At 42.7% G+C, this 20,621-nt stretch overlaps 2 protein-coding genes and 1 long non-coding RNA gene across 6 annotated transcripts in view; 1 reads left to right on the forward strand and 2 right to left on the reverse strand.

Moving 5' to 3' along the window:
• Window positions 1-20,621, reverse strand: part of LOC137490940 (uncharacterized) — a 627,578-nt gene that overhangs the window by 340,670 nt on the left and 266,287 nt on the right. The gene's annotated exons all lie outside the window — the stretch shown is intronic.
• Window positions 1-20,621, reverse strand: part of LOC137490961 (protein NLRC3-like) — a 372,316-nt gene that overhangs the window by 36,816 nt on the left and 314,879 nt on the right. Inside the window, exon 1 of one of the 2 annotated variants that reach the window (XM_088650168.1) lies at window positions 6,820-6,876. The exons of the other annotated variant lie outside the window; for it this stretch is intronic. The gene's annotated coding sequence lies outside the window, so the exon portion shown is untranslated. Of the gene's footprint in view, window positions 1-6,819; window positions 6,877-20,621 lie in introns of those variants that run through there. 2 annotated transcript variants of the gene reach the window in all.
• On the forward strand, window positions 7,498-11,025 carry LOC148682149 (uncharacterized). The gene is made up of 5 exons (XR_015942859.1): window positions 7,498-7,580; window positions 7,685-7,766; window positions 7,879-8,015; window positions 8,118-8,210; window positions 10,991-11,025. It is a non-coding gene; the product is annotated as an uncharacterized LOC148682149 (long non-coding RNA).

A 20,621-nucleotide genomic window follows, 5' to 3' on the forward strand; every position in this document is an offset into this window, starting at 1 on the left:
GGCGAGCGGGTCTGGATCATCATCGGACAATGAAAGCCCACTCTCCGATGCCGCGGTGGATATCTGGTCTCCGGTGTCATGGAGCGTAAGGGCTACCATCTGTTAGACGGATCATCTCCCCCGCTCGAAGCTTAGATGGAGCGCTTGGAGGAGCAAGAGGTCCGTGGGCGACGGATTATCTCTCGTTGAACCCTCAGATCTGCCCGAGTGCCCGCTGCAAAGCAGGGGACAACTGGGGTTGTTTGCCCTTTTGCAAAGGCTAGCCGCGATCTTTACTGCGCAACAGTCATAGCATCGCAATGACGACATGAACTGCCCGCGAGCAGCGCATTAACATGCTGGAGCATGTAACGCAGTGTCCGTCAAATCCACTTATAGCACTGAAGTTCCCCAAACGAAGGGGAACTAACATTAGCAATCAAGTCAGAGTCCAAGTAAAGCAGCTACTGTTCTCCTCAATGGTGACAGCTTAAACACAAAAAGTGTTTTTATTTTTTTTTTTTATTGCTGTTGTAAAAAAATTACTAAATTAGTTAATTATTAATATTATCTATATGTAATTTTGTAGAGTGTGGCAGAAATAAGGCCAAACAGGTTGTTAATAAGTAAAGCTGCTGTTTGTGGAGTTGCTTAATGATGCTCTGCTGAGATTTTGAAAGATTTGATGTGTTTTATTTAATATACGGCTGTGACTGAAGGTAGATGTAGTTTTGTGTTTCTCTTCTCTGTTTGTGCTTATTAACAGCAGGTGTTCATCATCAGTGCTCAATCATCACTTAATTAACCCCATCTTTTTCTCATTAACTTTAACTGCTGTACTGCTGAACTGAGTACATTTAACTCTGATGATTTTACTGTGTAGAGTCTGAAAAAAGTACTGAGCTTTTGTTTATTAAAGTGTTAGCTTTTAATGACAATATTTTTTGTCAACGTTTAATAGGAGGTGGTGTAGTGTATACACTGTTAAAAATTGTCCCGTTAAAAAACAGTAAAATACTGGCAGCTGCAGTTGCCAGCAATGTACTGTTATTTTACAGTATGTTGCTGTAAAAAACATGGACTACATTGATTTACACAATACTCAAGTTGACTCATTTTGCTCACTGAAAGCAACTGCCTCAACTTGGTCAACTGCTGAATGAGTTTATGCAGTAATGTGCTATATATGCTTAGAAGCATACTTATAATGATAACTTATTTTAGTTAATTAGAAAAGTTCGGTTTAACTCTAATGTCTTATTTTTCACAACAGCACACATACATGTAAATCTGGAATCACCAGAGAGATTCTGACTGCATCAGCAACTAAACAGCCGCTATCTTTAAATAGAAAAACATGCAGAATAACATCAGCAGTTCATTGTTCATCTTTAACTCATACACTGGCTCTACTCTCCTCCACAACGGTGACAGACAGAAAAAAATAGCTTCAGGTTTTACAGTAAAATACTGTTTTTCCTTGATTTAACAGTAATCTACTGGCAGCTGTGGTTGCCAGCAATATACTGTTTTTTTACAGTCTACTTCCGTTGTGTAAATTAACAGTATATTACTGTTAAAATACATTTTTACACTGTGTTTTTACCTCTCACACCTTTAACCCTTTAAACCCCAGAGCAAATACTTCAGTTTTTATTGAAGTGTCCACACTACTGAGTGTTCAAGAAACATGGAGCAAAGCTGAAGTAAATTCATTAATTAACTGACTAATTAAATGATAATTGAGGATTAACAATGAACAAATGAAGAAATACTGAAGGGAAAAAACAAGAACAGAACATACAAAACTTTAGTCACAGCTTTATAATGAAATAACCTGAAGTACAACAAATGATTAAATCATTGAAATGATCAGCGGATGATTAAACAACTCTACAAACATCATCACCAGCTACACTTATTACTTAATACATGTATTTTTGTATAACATCTACTAAAGTTCTTCTTGAGAAAAAGTTAAAGTTTTACGTCACCATCATGGAGAACAGAGTTTGCTTTAGTTGGGCTCTTAGCCCTGTCATATTCAACATTTATATATCTTGGCTGCTGCAATTGTTAAGAACTTTGTTTGAAAAGCTCCTTTGTTGTGGCAAGCCAGCCAAAAACCTAAATAAGATCTGGTGATGTTCATGTTGCTATTAAATGGCAGAGTCTGTTCTCATTTAGTATAATAAAATTTACTGCTCCTATTCAATGTTAAATCTATTGTTTTACATTATATGTCTATATATGGCAATGATTTCTGGAAGTTTTTAAGAATATCTTGGACAATAACACTGCTCTATGGTGTAAAACGCACTCAAAGAGACATCAATAATCAGCATATGAACCTCAATAATGGTGAAAACAAATTTAACAAAATTAACAGTTTAACTCACAAACAGGCAACTGAAAGTCTAAACATAAACAACAGCAGAATCAAACACAAATAAAGAAAACTGTTAGACCATTATACAACATTTATTTACACCGCAATGCATGCTGGGATATTTGTACAGTGCCACTCCCAGCATGCATTGCAGCATGAAACATTTGAGATGTTACCATTGTTGAAATACAAGGTCAGATTCATGAGGTCTGAGTGTGTATTTGTCATAACTGAACTGTTTTTGTATGTTATTTCTTGACTGTTAAGCATTTACGGAGGTATCTTCTTTTTCCACTTCTCATTAATTACATTAATACCTGCAACTAAGCATAAAATCTATTGCATGAAGCCCTTCATCCAGATTTATACCAAAACATTTATCAGAACTAATTTCAGATAAATAGATTTCTCTATTTATTGACTTCCCAACTTTATTGCTATAGTACAAACGTTTTGTAAACTCTGTATTCAAGCAGATGGAAAGTCTTCTTAAATGAGTTCAAGGGTGAAGAGCCCAACTAAACCAGCCCCTCACTCCATTACGGTGACACAATAAAACACCTTAATTTCTGTTGGATCTCAATGAGAATTGTATGGAAGTCAAATCAGTCAGTAATAAGTGTGTGTCTGCTGTTGTTTGTGGAGTTGTTTAATGATCCTCTGCTGAGACTGAAGCTGTTTTATTTTATTTGATTTTATTTAATGTTGTAACTCAAGTCACTGTTTGTGTTTCTTGTTTATTTTCTTCAGTAATTGGGATTATTAACAGCAGGTGTTCATCAGTGTCTGAATTCACTCATTAGTGTTCATTAAAACTGTCAGGTGAACTATATTAGTTAACTAGTGTATGAAATAGTGAACAAGGACACAAAGCGTGATTTCAAACACACACTTCAAAACATCGAATCTGAACTCTGTTAGCTCACAGTTTTCTGCAGTTGGTTACTTTCTCGAAAACAAAAATGTTACCCAGAAAGCCCTGTTTTTAACAGAATATTACTGTTTTAGTGAAAAAACATTATTTTACCGTAGAATCTGACCGTTTTTTAACAGCAATTTTTTACAGTGTAGCCTAAAATATCCACTGTACTGTCAAAAACGAATTAAAACCCCTTGTGAAAAAACAACTCAGTTTTCTGACCACACTTCTATATTATTGCTTATTTATTCACTTGCTGGAAATTAGAATTGAATTTAGAAGTAGTTTGGAAAAATTTTTTGCACTTTGCAAACAAAAATAACTATGTAGGCTCATGGATGTCTTCAGTGGAGTGTGTAACACCGTTTTCTTATCAAAAGATATTTAAGTGGCAGTTCTTTAATAATAGATAAGTGGGATGTAGATGTGGAGATTTATACATTTTTTTAAATTCAAAACATATTAATTTGAATTATTTTATAAGTCTCGAGCACCACTGTAGACACCTGAAAGTAAAAAAAAAATAAATACAAAGTGAACTTATTTGTAAATATTGTTATTTATGCTTTGTTTCAGGCAGCAGAAAGACAACTGGACGATAGAGAACGTGACTAGGAGACGCACACAAACACACAAGGACACAGCATATTAAAACATAAATTGTTTAACAAATGCTTTATGTTCTCTGCCAATAAAGCGAATTTTAGTAACATTTTATTGATTGAGCTCTTTCTGTCTCTTACATTCAGGACAAGAAAATAACATTCTGTGAATGTCCTTAACACCAGCAAGCATGTTATGAGAACGTTGTGAGAAGGTCAAATTTTCCAATAAGGTTTGGTCCCCTAAACATTCTGAGAACGTTCTGAATGTTCTGTAAAGGTCCCCCAAATAACTTCCTCAAAACCTTTAAAGAACTCAACATTGTGACATTCTCAGAACAACCTTAACACCGACGGGGACGTTCTAAGAACGTTCTGGGAACGTAAAATTTCTAGCTGGGGATATTGTCCATGTTTGGCCCTTATATGGAAGCTAAACTTGGTCCAATGTGTTCACTGTTTTCGCGGTCTCCCGAGTTCATTCTTCCGAAGTGACCTGGAAAGACCGGTCTTTACAAGAGTGCAAGTCCGTTCTCTGCATTCTTGGAGTTGAGAAACAGCCCATGTTTCCATCTTTAATTTGTTTCTTACAGTCACATCATGTGATTTTACAGGTCAGAGTTCACCAAGCTTGAACTCTGCATTGCAGCGAACTGCAAAACTTGTTGCATGACTTTGTGTTTCCAGCCTGTCACATTCGAGTGCATCTAAATGGAGAACAGTGCAGTATGAACGCGGCTTAACTTTGCTGCTGAGTTACTTTAACTGAATTTAGAGTGGGACCAAACAGACTCTGAGCTGAGGAAATGTTACTCAGAGGATTTAGCTGTTTCTGAGAGTCAGATGATCATTTGCACCTGTTGCTCGTTACTCTACCAGCTCAAAAACATGTCTGCCATCCTGAGCCTGATGGCAGAGTGATGAAGTTCTGTTCTGCCTCACTGTAGTGTTGCTGAAAGTACCAGAGATCGTTACTGTGTGAAACTTAGAGCTTACAGCTTATTGTAATCTTTTAGAAGAGCTTTATCATTGTTATTGTGATCCTTCTCTCTATGTGGGAAGCTGTGGGGATTTGTCACAAATCCCGACTGAACCCAATAGCAAGTGAACAGGGAGTTTATTAATTCTCAAGAGCCTGAAACAGTAGCAGGACATTAATAGTTTGTGAAACTGAAATAGCTGTCAACAAGTGGATGCAAGGAAAGTCCAATACAGAGAAGAAATTCAGCTTCAGGAAGCGAACTCGTCACTAACAGAACTCAGCGAGGACAGCCTGACAAGACACAAACGCGAACAACAGCAAACTGACAATGTGAAACAGAAGCACCGACTAGATATAAGCATAGTGTAATGCAAATCAGCTGTACCATACTGATGAGTCAGCGGAGTAGTGCTAAGCAATGAGGAATCACCAGTGACAACAATACCAAGTGACCGCACAGACGCTAACGACAAACACAGAACATCAGCCTACCACATACCCCCCCACACACACACACACATACACACATAACTAAGAAAGAACACACAGACCCACAACGTGCGTTACTAAGATTGTACCTAGTACAGTATTACCAAACTTGGAAAAGTGATATTATATTTCTGCATTACAGCAAAATCTAATATATTACATTAATTGCTTTACTTTTGAAATGTGTTAGTCTCAACAGTAATATTAAAGCAGAGCAAAAGCTTCTACTGCTGATAGATAGATAGATAGATAGATAGATAGATAGATAGATAGATAGATAGATAGATAGATAGATAGATAGATAGATAGATAGATTTCAAACCTTTCTCAGGGCAATAACCTGCTCTAGAAACTATAAACCACCTCAATCCAGCAAAACTTCTTGTCCTGCCCAAAACTGACTACACATCATATCTTCATGATCAAACAGTCTTTGGTGAGTTTCCTCTGGGTGCTCCAATTTCCACCACAGCCCAAACACATGCGCTATAGAGAAATTGAGTAAGCAAAATTGCCTGTAGTGTATGAGTGTGAATGTAAGAGTGTATGGGTTTCCCAGTACTGGGTTGCAGCTAGAAGGGCATCCGCTGCGTAAAACATATGCTGGATAAGTTGGTGGTTTATTCCGTGGTAGCAACCCCTGATTAATAAAGGAACTAAGCCAAAAATAAAATAAATGAATAAATGTACTTTTGAGAATGATTTTCCTTACTTTAGAATCTGTTGCTAGAATTTGTTACTTTCTTTTCTGCTTTAATTTTGAGAAATGTCATGATCTCTGAAATGTACAGGTTTAATAGTATTTAGACAAATAAAAGTGTATAAATGATGCAAAACAGGTGACAGTTGTAGCCACAGCAGTTGTTTATCATCTGCATCAGTTAAAGCAGAAACACTTCAGACAAACAAATGGAACCGGTCTCACTGCTGAAACTCTTCAGGGTTTTCAGCTCATGTATCTATCTACACATAAGATTGTGTGACTCCACTGTAAATAAACTAAATGCATTCATGAATACTGATATTGCAGTGCGAGTTTTCTGCATTCTGTAGCTTCTGTAAGGGTGCACTCACACTATGCTATCTGTACTGTGCCAGGGCTGTTTCCCTGTACGTTTGAGAAGTTTCAATGCTCTGAATCACGTTAAAGTGGCTGATTTGTTCGGCGAATTATATGATTGTGTGTCACTGCATATCAAACAATTAAAATGATATACTAAAGAAATGTCTACTGTGCTAATCGAGAGGACAGTGGACACATATTTAAGTATCAGAATGAGAAGGTTTTTGCTTTCTGTGATCCTTTTCCAGAAACACACTCTACATTAAAAGGTGTAAATGAAATCATTAGAATGTCTTTAGCTCAGCAGTAAAGTCTCAGTAAACACAAAGAGATGATCCACGGATAATCAGACGACACTCATAGATGGTATAAAGTACAGAAAGAAAAAACTCTCACCTCAAACAATGCCTGCCGATCTGTCTGTTCCTCCGCTGAACTGTTGAGCTGAACAACAAATCTGAAAATTCTTTCACCTCTGGAAAACACAACAAACCTGTTTGAGACATGAGGAAATAACCAGTCAGACACAGACAAGTAGATAAGAATAGAAGATAGAAATGGAGGCTTTCCTCAGCTGGTAATAGCAGTGTTGCGAGTACAAAAGTAAAGCAGTCACTATATAACAGGTCACTTTTCCAAATGTGCTATATATTGTACTTGTTATAATCTCAGTAACACAAGTTACAATGAATGAATTTTAGCCCCAGTAAGTTGTGTGTTTTATATTGTCCCTGATGGGAAGTGTGTAGAGTTTAAAAGAGTAATAGTAGCTCAACAACAATAATGAAGCTGTTCAATAAGCTTAATTTTGCATAAGTTTCAGACAGTGTTGTTTGCTGTGTGTGGGCCTGAAGAATGTGGGGGATGTGGGCCTTATCTGGGCCAGATGTAATTTGCTACACTCTAAAAAACGCTGGGTTGGTTTTTTAACCCAATTGCTGGGTTGAGACTGCTGGATAACAATTTTGGGTTGATTTAACCCTATTTGGGTTGAAAATCGGTCTTGATCTATAACCCAGCAGTGCTGGGTTGGGAACAACGACGTGAAAAAGCACGCACGTGACGTCAACGTCCAGACAGGCAGGACATCAGCGTGACCAACCGCCATTTTCTCTGTGCCGTCTTTAGAGGGAAGCAAGCAAAATTCTGTCTGAAGAGTAAGTTATTCGGTGTGTATTTAACAATGGTCATACGAGATAACACGTTAAGTTTACTGTATAATACATATATATATGCTTTTTTTTATCTAACGACTAAAAAGAGACGGCCGTGCTTCGCCCTTGTCGTCTTGACGAGAAAGCGCGCGCCAACATCGTCGTCTGAAGGAGCTTGGAAAAGATAAGGTAAACATTTTAATATTACTTTTGTATATGTTAAAGCTATTGTGTTGGATATGGTTTTGATACAGTGTTCACTTAAGTTATGGGTTAAAATCGGTCTTGATCTGTAACCCAGCAGTGCTGGGTTGGAAACGCATACGTGAAAGAGCGCGCACGTGACGTCACCGTCCAGGCAAGCAGGGACATCAGCGTGAGCAACCGCCATTTTGTCTGCCGTCTTTAGAGGGAAGCAAGCGAAATTCTGTCTGAAAGGTAAGTTATTCGGTGTGTATTTACCAATGTTCATACGAGATAACACATTTAGTTTCCTGTATAATACATATATACGCTTTTTTTTACCTAACGACTAAAAAGAGACGGCCGTGCTTCGCCTCACAGACGACCTTGTCGTCTTGACGAGAAAGGGCGCGCCAACATCGTCGTCAGAAGGAGCTTGGAAAAGATAAGGTGAACATTTTAATATTACTTTTGTATATGTTAAAGCTATTGTGTTTGTACAGGTTCACTTAAATAATTTTGTCAGCATATCCACGTACATTCCCGCTCTGCTTGTAAGGTAACGTTACATTTCGCTGAACTTAAGGGCTGTCAAAATTAAGTTAACTTTAATTGTTTCGTGGATGCAACGTGACCGCCAGTACGTTATTTAAAACACTTCATCTAACCTTACTTAAAACGCAGAGACTGCACAATTTGCTGTGTGTGTGTGTGTGTGTGAACCCCTACTGTGTCGAGATATATCCAGCTGCAAGCCCGGAGAACCACACACGTTTTAGGCACACACAATCTAGGACACACAATTTATGGTTTCCCATTTCATTATGGTTTCCCATTTCAGTCATTATTATTATTATTACATCACGATCATTTTAACATCTCTGCAGTTTCTGAACTCGAATTATGTAAATAAAAATAATTGGTTAAAGACACTTATGACTTTATTCATGTGTTCATATACAAAGAAAACATAGACCGTCTATTTGTTGGATTAAGTGTAATAAACTAATTCAATATCTTACTATAATCATACTTGATTAAAATCACTTTATTGTAAAATATAAAAAGCAAACAATAATATGTCACTTTAAAATAAATTAGCCTACTATAGTTAATAATTTAAACAATATATATATAGTTATAAACTGATTATCATAACTGATTATCTGATTATAATTATAAGTTAATATATAAACTATCTTTTACTAAACTGTCACAGCTGTTTTATATATATATATATATATATATATATATATATATATATATATATATATATATATATTTATATATACACACACACTTATTTTTTATTATTAATAGTTAATTTGTTCCTATTACTACATTTTGGTTTTAAAAACAATTTTTTGCTTACTATAAATTACTACAGTATTAAATGTGGGAAATCATTAATTAAAAGATTATTAGAAAGTTAAGCAAACAAACACTATTGAATCGCTTGAGTAAAATATTAATATAGTGTTATACATTTGGTACATGTAAAGATTTTTATTACATATAATGTATTATTGCCTATATTAACTTGCTATTATTTCCTTTATCATAAATTAATCCATTATATAAATTAAACCTGTCCAAATTAGATCGTTCAGCAAGGCCAGCAAACGAGTATCTGCTATATTATTGTCAGATAATAATGACTGATCAGATATAATGAATGATTAAAAACTGTTCAGTCTATTATATTGAATGGCGATCGGAAACAATGCTCCCCTTCGGCCGTCTCGATTGCAATATTTGTGAAATAAAGTAAACGCTATTGTTTATTGTGTACAATATTTATTCATCATATATATCAAAATATATCGATGACGATGTTCAAAAAGACGTTAATCACATTAACATCCGTCGTAACCATATATGGTTTGCCTAGATTGTGTGTGCCTAAAACGTGTGGTTCTGCGGGCCTGCAGCTGGATACTATTGACTGTGTCTGTGCGTTTGCTAACGTTAGTCAGTCTTTCTGTGACTGATACAGCAGAACCCCCTCTTTCACTGCTGGAGAAAAGCTGAACGTTAAATTTAATTTCTGCTTCTCTCTCTCTCACTTTCCCCTTTGACCTGCTGTCGTGAGGTTTGTTATCCGGCTGTTACAGCCATTACGTGTGGATTTAAGGCATTTAAATTAGTTGCGTTTTGAATGTTTCTTTCATGATCCCGTTTTACATGTTATATCAAATAATTCGATTAATGTCATTGCGTCATCGCGCTATCCACATTTCCTCCACAGTTTCATGTTAATTTTGGGTGTTTCGTTTTTAGTTTTTCAACTTTAACTGCAGTTTGTCACTTTCACCTTTATTCTGGAACATTTCATCCTTATCACTCGTGACATGAGATATTGGATGCAACTATGAACTGCTTTAAGTGCTGTTTTAATGGAAGTTTATACCGCATGATCAATGGAAGAAAAAAACCCTCCTTTCAACATTTCACAATGCAGGTGTCTGTGGTCTGCACTGACTTGGTAACTTAATTTACTACTAACATGTTATTTCTTAAATCATGTAAATGGTTTGATGCAGGCGGGAATCCCTGAGCTCAGTTCAGGCTAAAAAAAGAGTTGAAACTAAGCATGTTCGACAGCTGTTTCTTAAACACCACACCAAGAACAGTTAGAATCATTTAGGAGCTTTTCCTTTTTAATAAAATGCATTTTGAATGACACATTATCTTTTTCTATGTAGGTAATGGCAGCAAGTACTGTGATTAGTGATCTTTCTGAGGTGTAAACTGTAAAACAGTAGTATTTTTACTGTTGTGCTCCTTAAATTTATTCAATTAATTTTTTTAGGTCATTTTTGTAATAATGCATAAGTGTTAAATTCAGCTTCTCTTTTTTTTCTTTTTCTTTTTTGGTCAGAACATACTTAAAGTATTTCCTTCTATGCTTCTACAGCTGTTCATTGAATAGCAAATGTTATTCATTTACTAAGAGCATATTACATTCTACAGACATCATTTGACTTATCTTTAATTAATCCTGTACGTATGGTTAGTTTAATGCAGATGGGAATGTCTGAGCTCAGACTAAATCCAACCTAATCATCTTCGATCCCCAAAAAGAAAAGTTTGACTTCCATCTTTTGTGACACCCTGGATAATTATGATCACTTAGGAGTATTTTTGTGATAAAGTGACTTGTGGCTGAGATTATCTTTTTTACTTTATTAATATTTTGCTAAAATGCTTTTATCTGTTGTTTATTTCAGATGGATGAATACGTAAAAAACAAATTAATAGAATGATTTGAAGGTATGTAATAATATTTTACTTGGTTCATTGTAATCATTAGGGCTGCTCTGTGTAAAGATTTGTTTGTTTGACTTGTGATGTTCATTTGAAGAATTATTTGAATAATTACACATTTATTTATAAACCATTTAAATCATAATTAGTCTTTAATTGTCCACATTGCCTATTTTACAAGGCAAATATACATAGTTTTGGATTGGGCAGAAAGCCCATCCTGTTACTTACAGTATTTACAAAGTGCAGTGTTGTTTTTATTGTGAGTGCACACAGAAATGTAGTGTCTTCACATATCTTCAAAGGCTGTATTACTGTTATCTAAATGACCAAACATGGCAAAGAATTTAAAGAGCAAGTTACCACAAAGGTGCTGATATGCTTTCACACTCTGCACAGACATTTCCATTGTGCACATATTTCTACAGTAGCATTAGATTGAGCAGCCATGTAAAGTTGCTACTATATTGCCATAGCTTATTTGAGGCCGATAAGAGCATTCGAAAATTCTGCCTGATGTAGCTACTTACTTACTTACTTGCCACAGAAAGTTAAATATATCTAACTTCCTGTTAGGTTTGAGATTCCGCTCCAAGAGACTTTTTTTTGTTGATTTTGGCTTGTTTGAGGTGTGTGCCAACTTTCGTATGCATGCGTGATTCGTAGCTCGTTAATCGAAGTAATCAAATGTTTACAGTCTTTAAATCTTTGGCTCAAAGTCAAGTCAGTTTCATTTCAGTGGAATTTTATACGATACAGATCAAAACAGCTTTATATTGATAGTGAATGCAGCAAACTATATGGCTTGTAAGTTTACCATGAATTGATTTAGCACTGGGTACCAGTTAGGAATTATTTTCTTTAAATGAGAACGCCACTTCCAACTTTTGTATTTTTTAGTTGTATGAGACAAAAATACTTTTGGACAGTAATAAATTTTTTGAAGCAATATTTGTTTTACACAAAGCTGATTGTACATGAACAATTACTGTTTATGGTTATCTGCATAAAATACTTTTATGTTCTGCATATTTTGTCTTACAGCTGAGAAGATTGATCAAGAAACCCTCCTTCTTTTAGATGATGTCACACTGACTTCTCTTATCCCTATTATTGGACTTCGTTTAAAATTCAAGAAGTACCTCAAGAACGTGCTTGATGTAAGTAAAAGGTATTAGGTGTACACAACATGGGGTACATTTGCTTTAAATGCAAAAGGTCTTTGGGATCTGACGTCAGAGCATTTTTTTCACATTTGAGAGTTGCACATCATGTCTATTCTACATCCACATACTTTCAGTGTGCTCAAGCTGGATGTAATCGCACATTCAGTATTATTAGATCATTTAGAAGACACCTACTGCAGCATGCTAATGAAATTGGCAATGAAATGGAGGAAGCCCCTTTGGTTGAGCCTGAAAACTATTCATCAGATTCAGTTTTAGAGGCTGTTGAACAGAGTGATGAGGAGCATGATGACATTTCTGATGAACAATGTGATGAGTTTCAGGAGGAAAATATAAGAGACAGGGTAGCATTGTTTTTAGCAAAATTAAGGTCAAATTCCTCCCAGACATTGAGTGCTGTTAATTGTGTGGTAGAGCACACATCTAGCCTTGTCAGTGATGTTGTTGGATCCCTACAAAGAAAAACAGCCTCTTTTTTAAGAGACATAGGCCACCTTGACAGTCCTGAGAGCCAGATTTTTTTAGAAAATTTTGCAGTGGCAGCTCAACCATTTCAGGGCTTTGAGTCAGAGTACAAGCAAAAGCAGTACTTTACACAGTCTGGATGCTTTGTTCATCCAAAAGAAGTGCCTTTCCCTGGTGTCTCATACACCCAAAAGAGAGACACATTGACGGGGATTGTAAAACAAGTGGCAGTCCAAGATACGTTTCAGCTAATTCCTTTAAGGCCTTTGCTAAAGCTGGTTTTAGAAAGTCCAGGGACAATGGACAAGATCTTTGAATGGCAAAATCAAGAGAGCACTGCACTGCAAGATTTTAGAGACGGCACAATCTTCAAATCCAGTGAACTGTTTTCCAAAGAGTTATCCATTCCTCTTGTACTGTACAACGATGAATGTGAGATGGTAAACCCACTTGGATCAAAAACTTCAGTTCACAAGCTAGGCTTTGTTTATTTTACTCTTAAATGCTTGCGACCTGAGTTTCTCTCCAGCCTAAACTCTCACTTCTTGTTGGCAGTGTACAAGACAGATGACATAAAAACTTATGGAATAAATGCTGTCTTAGATCCAATTGTGTCTGAGATTAAGGATCTGGAATTGGAAGGAGTTCAGGTTGACACAAAACATTTCAAGGGTACTATTAAAGCAAGCGTTGCACAGGTTTGTGGGGATAACCTGGGTCTTAATTCCATCCTAGGCTACACAGAAAGTTTCTCAGGGAAAACTGTATGTCGATGGTGTCGCGTTCATAAAGAGGTTTTGAGAGAACAGACAGTTGAGGACCTGTCAGTGATGCGCAACAGGATAAACTATCACTCTGATTTACTTCAGAATAACCCAACTGAAACTGGCATTAAAAGAGCGTGTTCGCTCAATAAACTGCAGTTCTACCATGTAACTGACAATGTAACTCCTGATGTCATGCATGACATTTTGGAAGGAGTTGGAGGTTACGAAATCAAGCTTGTTCTTAATTCTCTGATTGAACAAAAACTCTTAACACTCGATCAACTGAATAATAGACTTACAAGCTTTGATTATGGTTTTTCTGATAGTCGCAATAAGCCATCTGTTATCAAGCCTCAGGATCTTAAAAATCCGGATGGGGCCATGAGACAAACAGCAGCACAGATGTGGTGCCTTCTAAGGTTGCTCCCTCTTATGATAGGGGATTTGATTCCAGAAGGCGAGAGACACTGGGAACTAATACTTTCATTACTTAACTGTATGGAGTTGATTTTCTCTCCAGCCTTAACTGCAGAGGCAGTTACATTTTTGCAGCATTTGATTGAGGAACACCATAGTCTGTTTTTGGAGCTTTATCCAGACAGGCATTTGAAGCCAAAGCACCACTTCATGCTTCATTATCCTGGGGCCATCAGGAAACTTGGACCGTTGGTTCATTTCTGGTCCATGCGTTTTGAGGCAAAACATGGATTTTTCAAAAGACTAAGTCATGTAACCTGCAATTTTCGGAACATTTGTAAAACACAGGCTTTCCGACATCAGATGATGTTGTGCTACACCCTGATGTCTGAGAAAATGTTCTCACATGACTTTGAAGTTGGTCCAGGATACACCACACTCCTGGCATCTATAGACGATTTTGAAAAAGTGAAACATGGATTTGAGGGAATCCCTTTGTTCTCAGAAGTCTATTTACCATCTTGGATTAAGTACAAGGGAGCAACCTATAGGCCAGGAATGACACTTTTTGTATCTCACTCTGCTGATGGTGAGCCCCAGTTTGCAACCATTAGGAATGTTGTGCTCTTTGACTCCAAGATCAAATTCGTTGTGAAAAAATGGGACACAGTTGGATTGGACAGGCATTATTTTGCCTTCTCTGTGTCTCCTTCTGTGCTTGATTCGGTGGACATTCACACTGTTGAAGATCATCACCCCCTTCATGTTGTGATGTCCTTACAGGACGATGAGAACGTTCGAGGTTACTAAAGTAACCCTTCGTTCCCCGAGGAGGGGAACGGAAGCACTATAAGTGGATTTGATTGTAAAATCCACGCATTGGGGGAGGTTCGGTTCAGAAGCTACTCGTCTGAAAGAGTATTGAACGGGCCAATTAAGAATGAATTGGCAGCGCAAGCCTGCGCAGGTGAGCGGCATAAGCAATCAACTGAGTATATAAGCTCACCTGGCGCAGCAGACGCTATCCTTTTTAAGCTGAAGAGACTTTCAACAGCTAAGGGACAGTCATTATGGCGACGGAGTATAGTGCTTCCGTTCCCCTCCTCGGGGAACGAAGGGTTACTTTAGTAACCTCGAACGTTCCCCTTCGGGGGGAACTTCAGCACTATAAGTGGATTTGATTGTAAAATCCACGCATTGGGAGCCCATTGAAAGCGCCACAATGACTGCACCTTACCAACACCCCCGATGAGGAGATAGTCAAGCAAGCGTGACGCACCCACATCATGGGGGGCGCGGTCCTCCAACGTGTCCCTGGCCCTAATTTATCCTACTTCAACAGAAGTTTTACGGATTTATATATATTTTTTGGGAAGTCGTGAGCATCTAGATAATTCTAGGAAAATACGACAGTACGTTGGGAAGCGTGCAATCCCGATAGGGAGGACGCTGCGAAGGCCATCCGTTACCCAAGGGGGGATAGATGGCAGAATTTACATATGGACTAGCCCTAAAAGGGGGAGTACGCATAGCAAAAGAGTGGTTAGCGGGGAGGGAAGACACGGGTCTGCCCGGGGGGGGGGGGGGGAGGGGGGGGACTTAACCGTGGCTGAATAAGCATATGGGATCGCCTAGTGGGGACCACGCATAGCAGGCACCTTTACCCAAAACGCGGGCTGACCAGCGGGCAGACCTACAACGTAGTGGGCCAGCAAGTGACTCCTCCGCTGAGTCAGTGCTGGGGGCCACGGAGGAATCTGCAGGGCTCACCTGACGGGGAACTTTACTGACAGATAAAAAGGCGCACGTATCTCCGTGTTAGGGAAAATGGCGCAGCAAGCATGTTTCAACACCCTACCGAATTGTTTCCTCAATCACCAAGGGTTACCTAATACCCTTGAGGAAACCGACTCCACTCGCAGATTGTAAAACCTTGCAAATGTGTTGGGTGTCACCCAGCCCGCAGCTCTACAGATGTCTGTTAGAGGGGCGCCGCGTGCGCGCGCTCGAGAGGATGCGAAGCTCCGAGTGGAGTGCGCACGCGCTCTCGGGGGACGCGGCTCATCTCGGCTCTGATAGTGAAAGAAAGGCATCCACAATCTAGTGGGAACTTATTTCGGTACGGCACTTCCCTGCTGCCGACCGCTATAACAGACGAAGAGCTGCTCAGATGATCTAAACTCTGAGTGCGGTCCGGATAATACGCAAAACGCGAACTGGACAATAAATAAGGGCTGGGTCTGCCTCCTCCGAGGGCAGCGCTTGCAGGCTCACTACCTCGTATTAAAACGGAGTGGTAGGAACCTTGGGCACATATCGCGGGCGGGGTCTCATACGTGAGAGAAGCCAGCCCAATTACAGGCACGAGTCACTGACCGAAAAATGCCTCCGGGTCTCCGACCCTCTAATCGATATCAACGCGACCAGCAGAGCTGTCTTCAGGGACAGAAATATACTGAGTCGAGGATCGAAGGGATCTGACGCGGCTTGTGTAGCGAGGGCGAGATCCTAAGAGGGCATGAGAGGGGGCGGAGTGGATTAATTCGCTTAACGCCCCTGAGGAACCGGATGATGAGGTTATGCGTTCCCACGGTGCTGCCAGCCACCGCGTTATGAGAGCGGAGATGGCAGCCACGTAACCTTGAGTGTGGAGGGCGACAGCCTGCTCTCCAACTTCTCTCGGCGTAAAGAAAGCACAACGCTGATCTGGCAAATTACGGGGGTCTTCTCAGCGAGAGACACACCATTCAGTGAATAGACTCCACGTCAGGGCATAGGCGCGCTCGGGGAGGGGGCTCTAGCCCGAGTGACGGTATTAGCCACCGCAATCGGAGGTTACCTAAGTCTTCCTCGCGTCTAAAAATCTCTTCAAAGATCGGCGAGGGTGCCAGGTGGTGCCCTGTCCCTGAGAGAGTAGGTGCTCTCTCGAAGGGACTGCCAGGGGAGGGCTATCGCGAGGGAGAGCTCTGACATCCAGGTCCGGTTGAGCCAGAGGGGCGCAACCAGCAACCTGTTTCTCGTCCTCCCTGACCTTGCACAGTAACTGCGCGAGCAGGCTCACTGGGGGAAACGCGTATTTGCGCGTGCCCCGAGGCCAGCTGTAAGCCAGTGCATCCGTGCCGAGAGCACTCGGTCAGGGAAAGAACAACTGGCAATGAGCGATCTCGGGGGAAGCAACAGATCGATCTGGGCTTCCCCGAATCGCGCCCATATCAGCTGAACAGACTCGGGGTGGAGTCTCCATTCTCCAGGACGCAAGGCTGCCGTGAGAGCGCATCGGCTGCACGGTTGAGCTTGCCTGAATATGAATGGCGTGCAGCGATTTCAGCCGCGGATGACTCCAGAGGAGCAGACGGCGGGCGAGCTGAGACATGCGGCGAGAGCGCATACCCCCTATACGGCTGATATACGCCACCGCCGCCGTACTGTCCGTCCTGACCAGCACGTGTTGCCGCTCCAGCACCGGAAAAAAACGGTGGAGAGCGAGGAACACTGCCAACAGCTCCAGGCGATATGCCAATGCAACTGGGTACCTTTCCACAGGTCCGCAGCCGCATGCCCGCAACGCACAGCCCCCCAGCCCGTGTTGGAAGTGTCTGCTGAAACGACAACAAGACTGGACGCCTGTTCTAGAGACACCCAGGCCTGTAGGAACGAGGGGTCGCTCCAAGGGCTGAGGGCGCGGCGACACAGCGCAGTAACAGAGACTCGGTGTGCGCGCGCGTGCCATGCGCGTCTGGGGACTCGATCGTGAAGCCAGTGCTGAAGTGGTCTCATATAGAATAATCCGAGCGGCATGAAGCGGCTGCGGATGCCATAAGCCCCAGGAGCCTCTGAAATAGTTTCAGTGGGACCACTATTTTACTGTCGAGCTCTCTCAGACAGTACAGCATCAGCTGAGCGCGCTCTCCGGAGAGGCGCGCTGCCATGGTGACCGAGTCCAGCTCCAGCCTGAGAGAAGAGATCCTCTGCACGGGGGCGAGTTTGCTCTTTTCTCGGTTGACCTGAAACCCCCACAGGTGGAAGTGCCAGAGCACTTTGTCTCTGTGCATAATCAACTGCTCCGAGAGAGGGCAAAAATCAGCCAGTCGTAAAGAAATTGAGTATGCAGATGCCCGCGAGCCGAAGGGGCACTGAGGCACCCTCCGCGGGCTTGGTGAGGACCCGCGGAGACAGAGAGAGCCCGAAGGGGAGGGCTTTGTATTGCCAAGCTCGACCTTCAAACGCAAACCGCAGAAACTGTCGGTGGCGAGGAAGAGTGGAGACATGGAAATACGCGTCCATCAGGTCTAATGCTGCAGACCAACCCAGAGGACGAACGCACCGGAGGATGTGCTTCTGCGTGAGCATTCTGAACGGCAGCTTGTGCAGACAGCGGTTCAAAACGCGCAGATCTAGTATTGGCCGTGACCCACCGCTCTTTTTGGGCACGATGAAGCGTGGGCTGTAAAACCCGCTCTCCATCTCGGCTGGAGGGAGCGGCTCGATTGCATCCTTCGCCAGGAGGACAGCAATCTCCTCTCGCAAGACAGGGGCGGACAGGGGGCTGACCCTGGTGAATACACACCCGTGACTTGGGGGGCCGTTTCGCGAACTGAATCGCATAGCCGAGTCTGATTGTGCGTATGAGCCACCGCGAAGAGCTGGCCCGCGCTAACCAGGCAGGCAGAGCTCTCGCTAATGGACTCATCGCTACAATCGCTGACGTACCAGCAGTGGGGCAGCGCGGAGTGGGTGTGCTGATCCGGGAAGCTCGCGGGTCCCACGGAAAAGCTGGAGGTGAGATATTTGCTCTCACTCCAAACCCGAGCTCCGGAGGGGAGGCTCGAGGGGTGGGAGAAAGGAGACCGTCCTCCCAGCGCTTGTGAGCCACTGGCGAAACGCACCGAATCTGCAAGCTAGAAAGCATAGCGTCCCAGACTGGCAGATTTCGGGCTGTCACATCTGGGGAAGTGAAAAGTGCCCTTTCATAATGTTTTCATGGCAGTAAAAAGTGCCGTTGGAAATGGGGCCCCGCCCTCCAGCGGGGAAAGAGCAAGTTCCCTTTTCTCCAGATGGCCTGTCCCAGGGGCGCTTCGCGGTCCGTTGCCGGACTTAGCGGCGTTCTGGGCAGGGGGGCTGCCTGCTTCCGAGGTGCCCGACGCGCTCGCTTCGCCGGAGGCGTGTGCGGGGGCGAAGCAGCTCTCGTAGGCGGGCGCCTTCGGCGAGGAGCAGGTATGAATGGCACGGCGGGCGGAGCGGGCTACGGACCGCCGATAAGACATCACCCATCAACTGCTCTCTCACCGCCTTGAATTCCTGGGTGAATTCACAGACAGTGTCGCCGAACCTGGCTGGGGATATGGGGGAAGTCAAGAAAGCGGACTTTGTCGACTTTGCGCATATCAGCCAGGGGTGGCGCTCCTGGACCACTAATGTGGACATCGTCCTCCCCAACGCACACGCAGCGGACTCAGTAGTCCGAAGAGCTAAGTCGGCGGCGGTGCGAAGCTCGTAAGCCTGGGTTGGACCCACCCTCGTGCTGCTCGGCCAGCGCCTGCGCTTGGTAGCGCTGGTAGGTGGCTATCGCATGCAAGGCGGAAGCAGCCTGGCCCGCAGCTATGTAAGCTCTAGCTCCGAGGGAGGTAGATAACTTACAGGCTTTGGATGGGAGACGAGGCGGACCCCGCCAAGAAGAGGCGCCGCGCGGATTTACCGCCATCGCGCACTCAACCTGAGGAATCGCCACATACCCCCTGGCTGTTTCACCGTCAAGAGTGGTTAGGGTGGAGGAACACGCAGCACGAGCAGAAAAAAGTGCTTTACAAGACCGCGTGAGCCTACTGTGCACCTCCGGGAAGAAGGGAACGCCCCTCTAGTCGGTCCGGCCGCGGAGCTGGGGGATAAACCATCTCCAACCCACGGCCGAAGCAGCCCGGGAAAGCACGGCTAACATGTCCGTTTCAGGATCCGTAGTGACAGCGCTCACCAGCCCGAAGGGGGCGAGCGGGTCTGGATCATCATCGGACAATGAAAGCCCACCCTCCGATGCCGCGGTGGACATCTGGTCTCCGGTGTCATCGGGCGTAAGGGCTACCATCTGTTAGACGGATCGCTTCCCCCGCCCGAAGCTTGGATGGAGCGCTTAGAGGAGCGGGAGGTCCGCGGGCCCGTGGGCGACGGATTATCTCTCGCTGAAACCCTCAGATCTGCCCGAGTGCCCGCTGCAGAGCAGGGGACAACTGGGGTGGTTCGCCCTTTTGCAAAGGCTAACCGCGATCTTGCGCAACAGTCATGGCATCGCAATGACGACATGAACTGCCCGCGAGCAGCGCATTAACATGCTGGACCCCCAGACATGTAACACAGTGCCCGCGCCCATCATCCGAGGACAGGAAACCACCGCATCCAGAAACGCACAGTCGGAGCGCCGTCCTGATAAGGACGTGCTGCACGACTGTGTTGCTCTTTCTGTGAAGTTTGCAACTTTATACGCACCGCTCTGGAGGACCGGACCCAAAGAACGCCAGGCAAGGGAGAAACCCAGCTCGACCGTCTGCCACTAAGTGTACACACTCTGGACCGGGAGAATGCTCTCGTTCGCTCAGAATCGCTGGTCACAGCAGGAGGAACCCTCATCGACTCGATCAGAAAGTCTCTGAAGCGAAAAGGATAGCGTCTGCTGCGCCAGGTGAGCTTATATACTCAGTTGATTGCTTATGCCGCTCACCTGCGCAGGCTTGCGCTGCCAATTCATTCTTAATTGGCCCGTTCAATAC

The sequence above is a fragment of the Danio rerio genome, chromosome 4 (assembly GCF_052040795.2).
Source record: "Danio rerio strain M-AB ecotype USA chromosome 4, GRCz13ab, whole genome shotgun sequence".
NCBI lineage: Eukaryota > Metazoa > Chordata > Actinopteri > Cypriniformes > Danionidae > Danio > Danio rerio.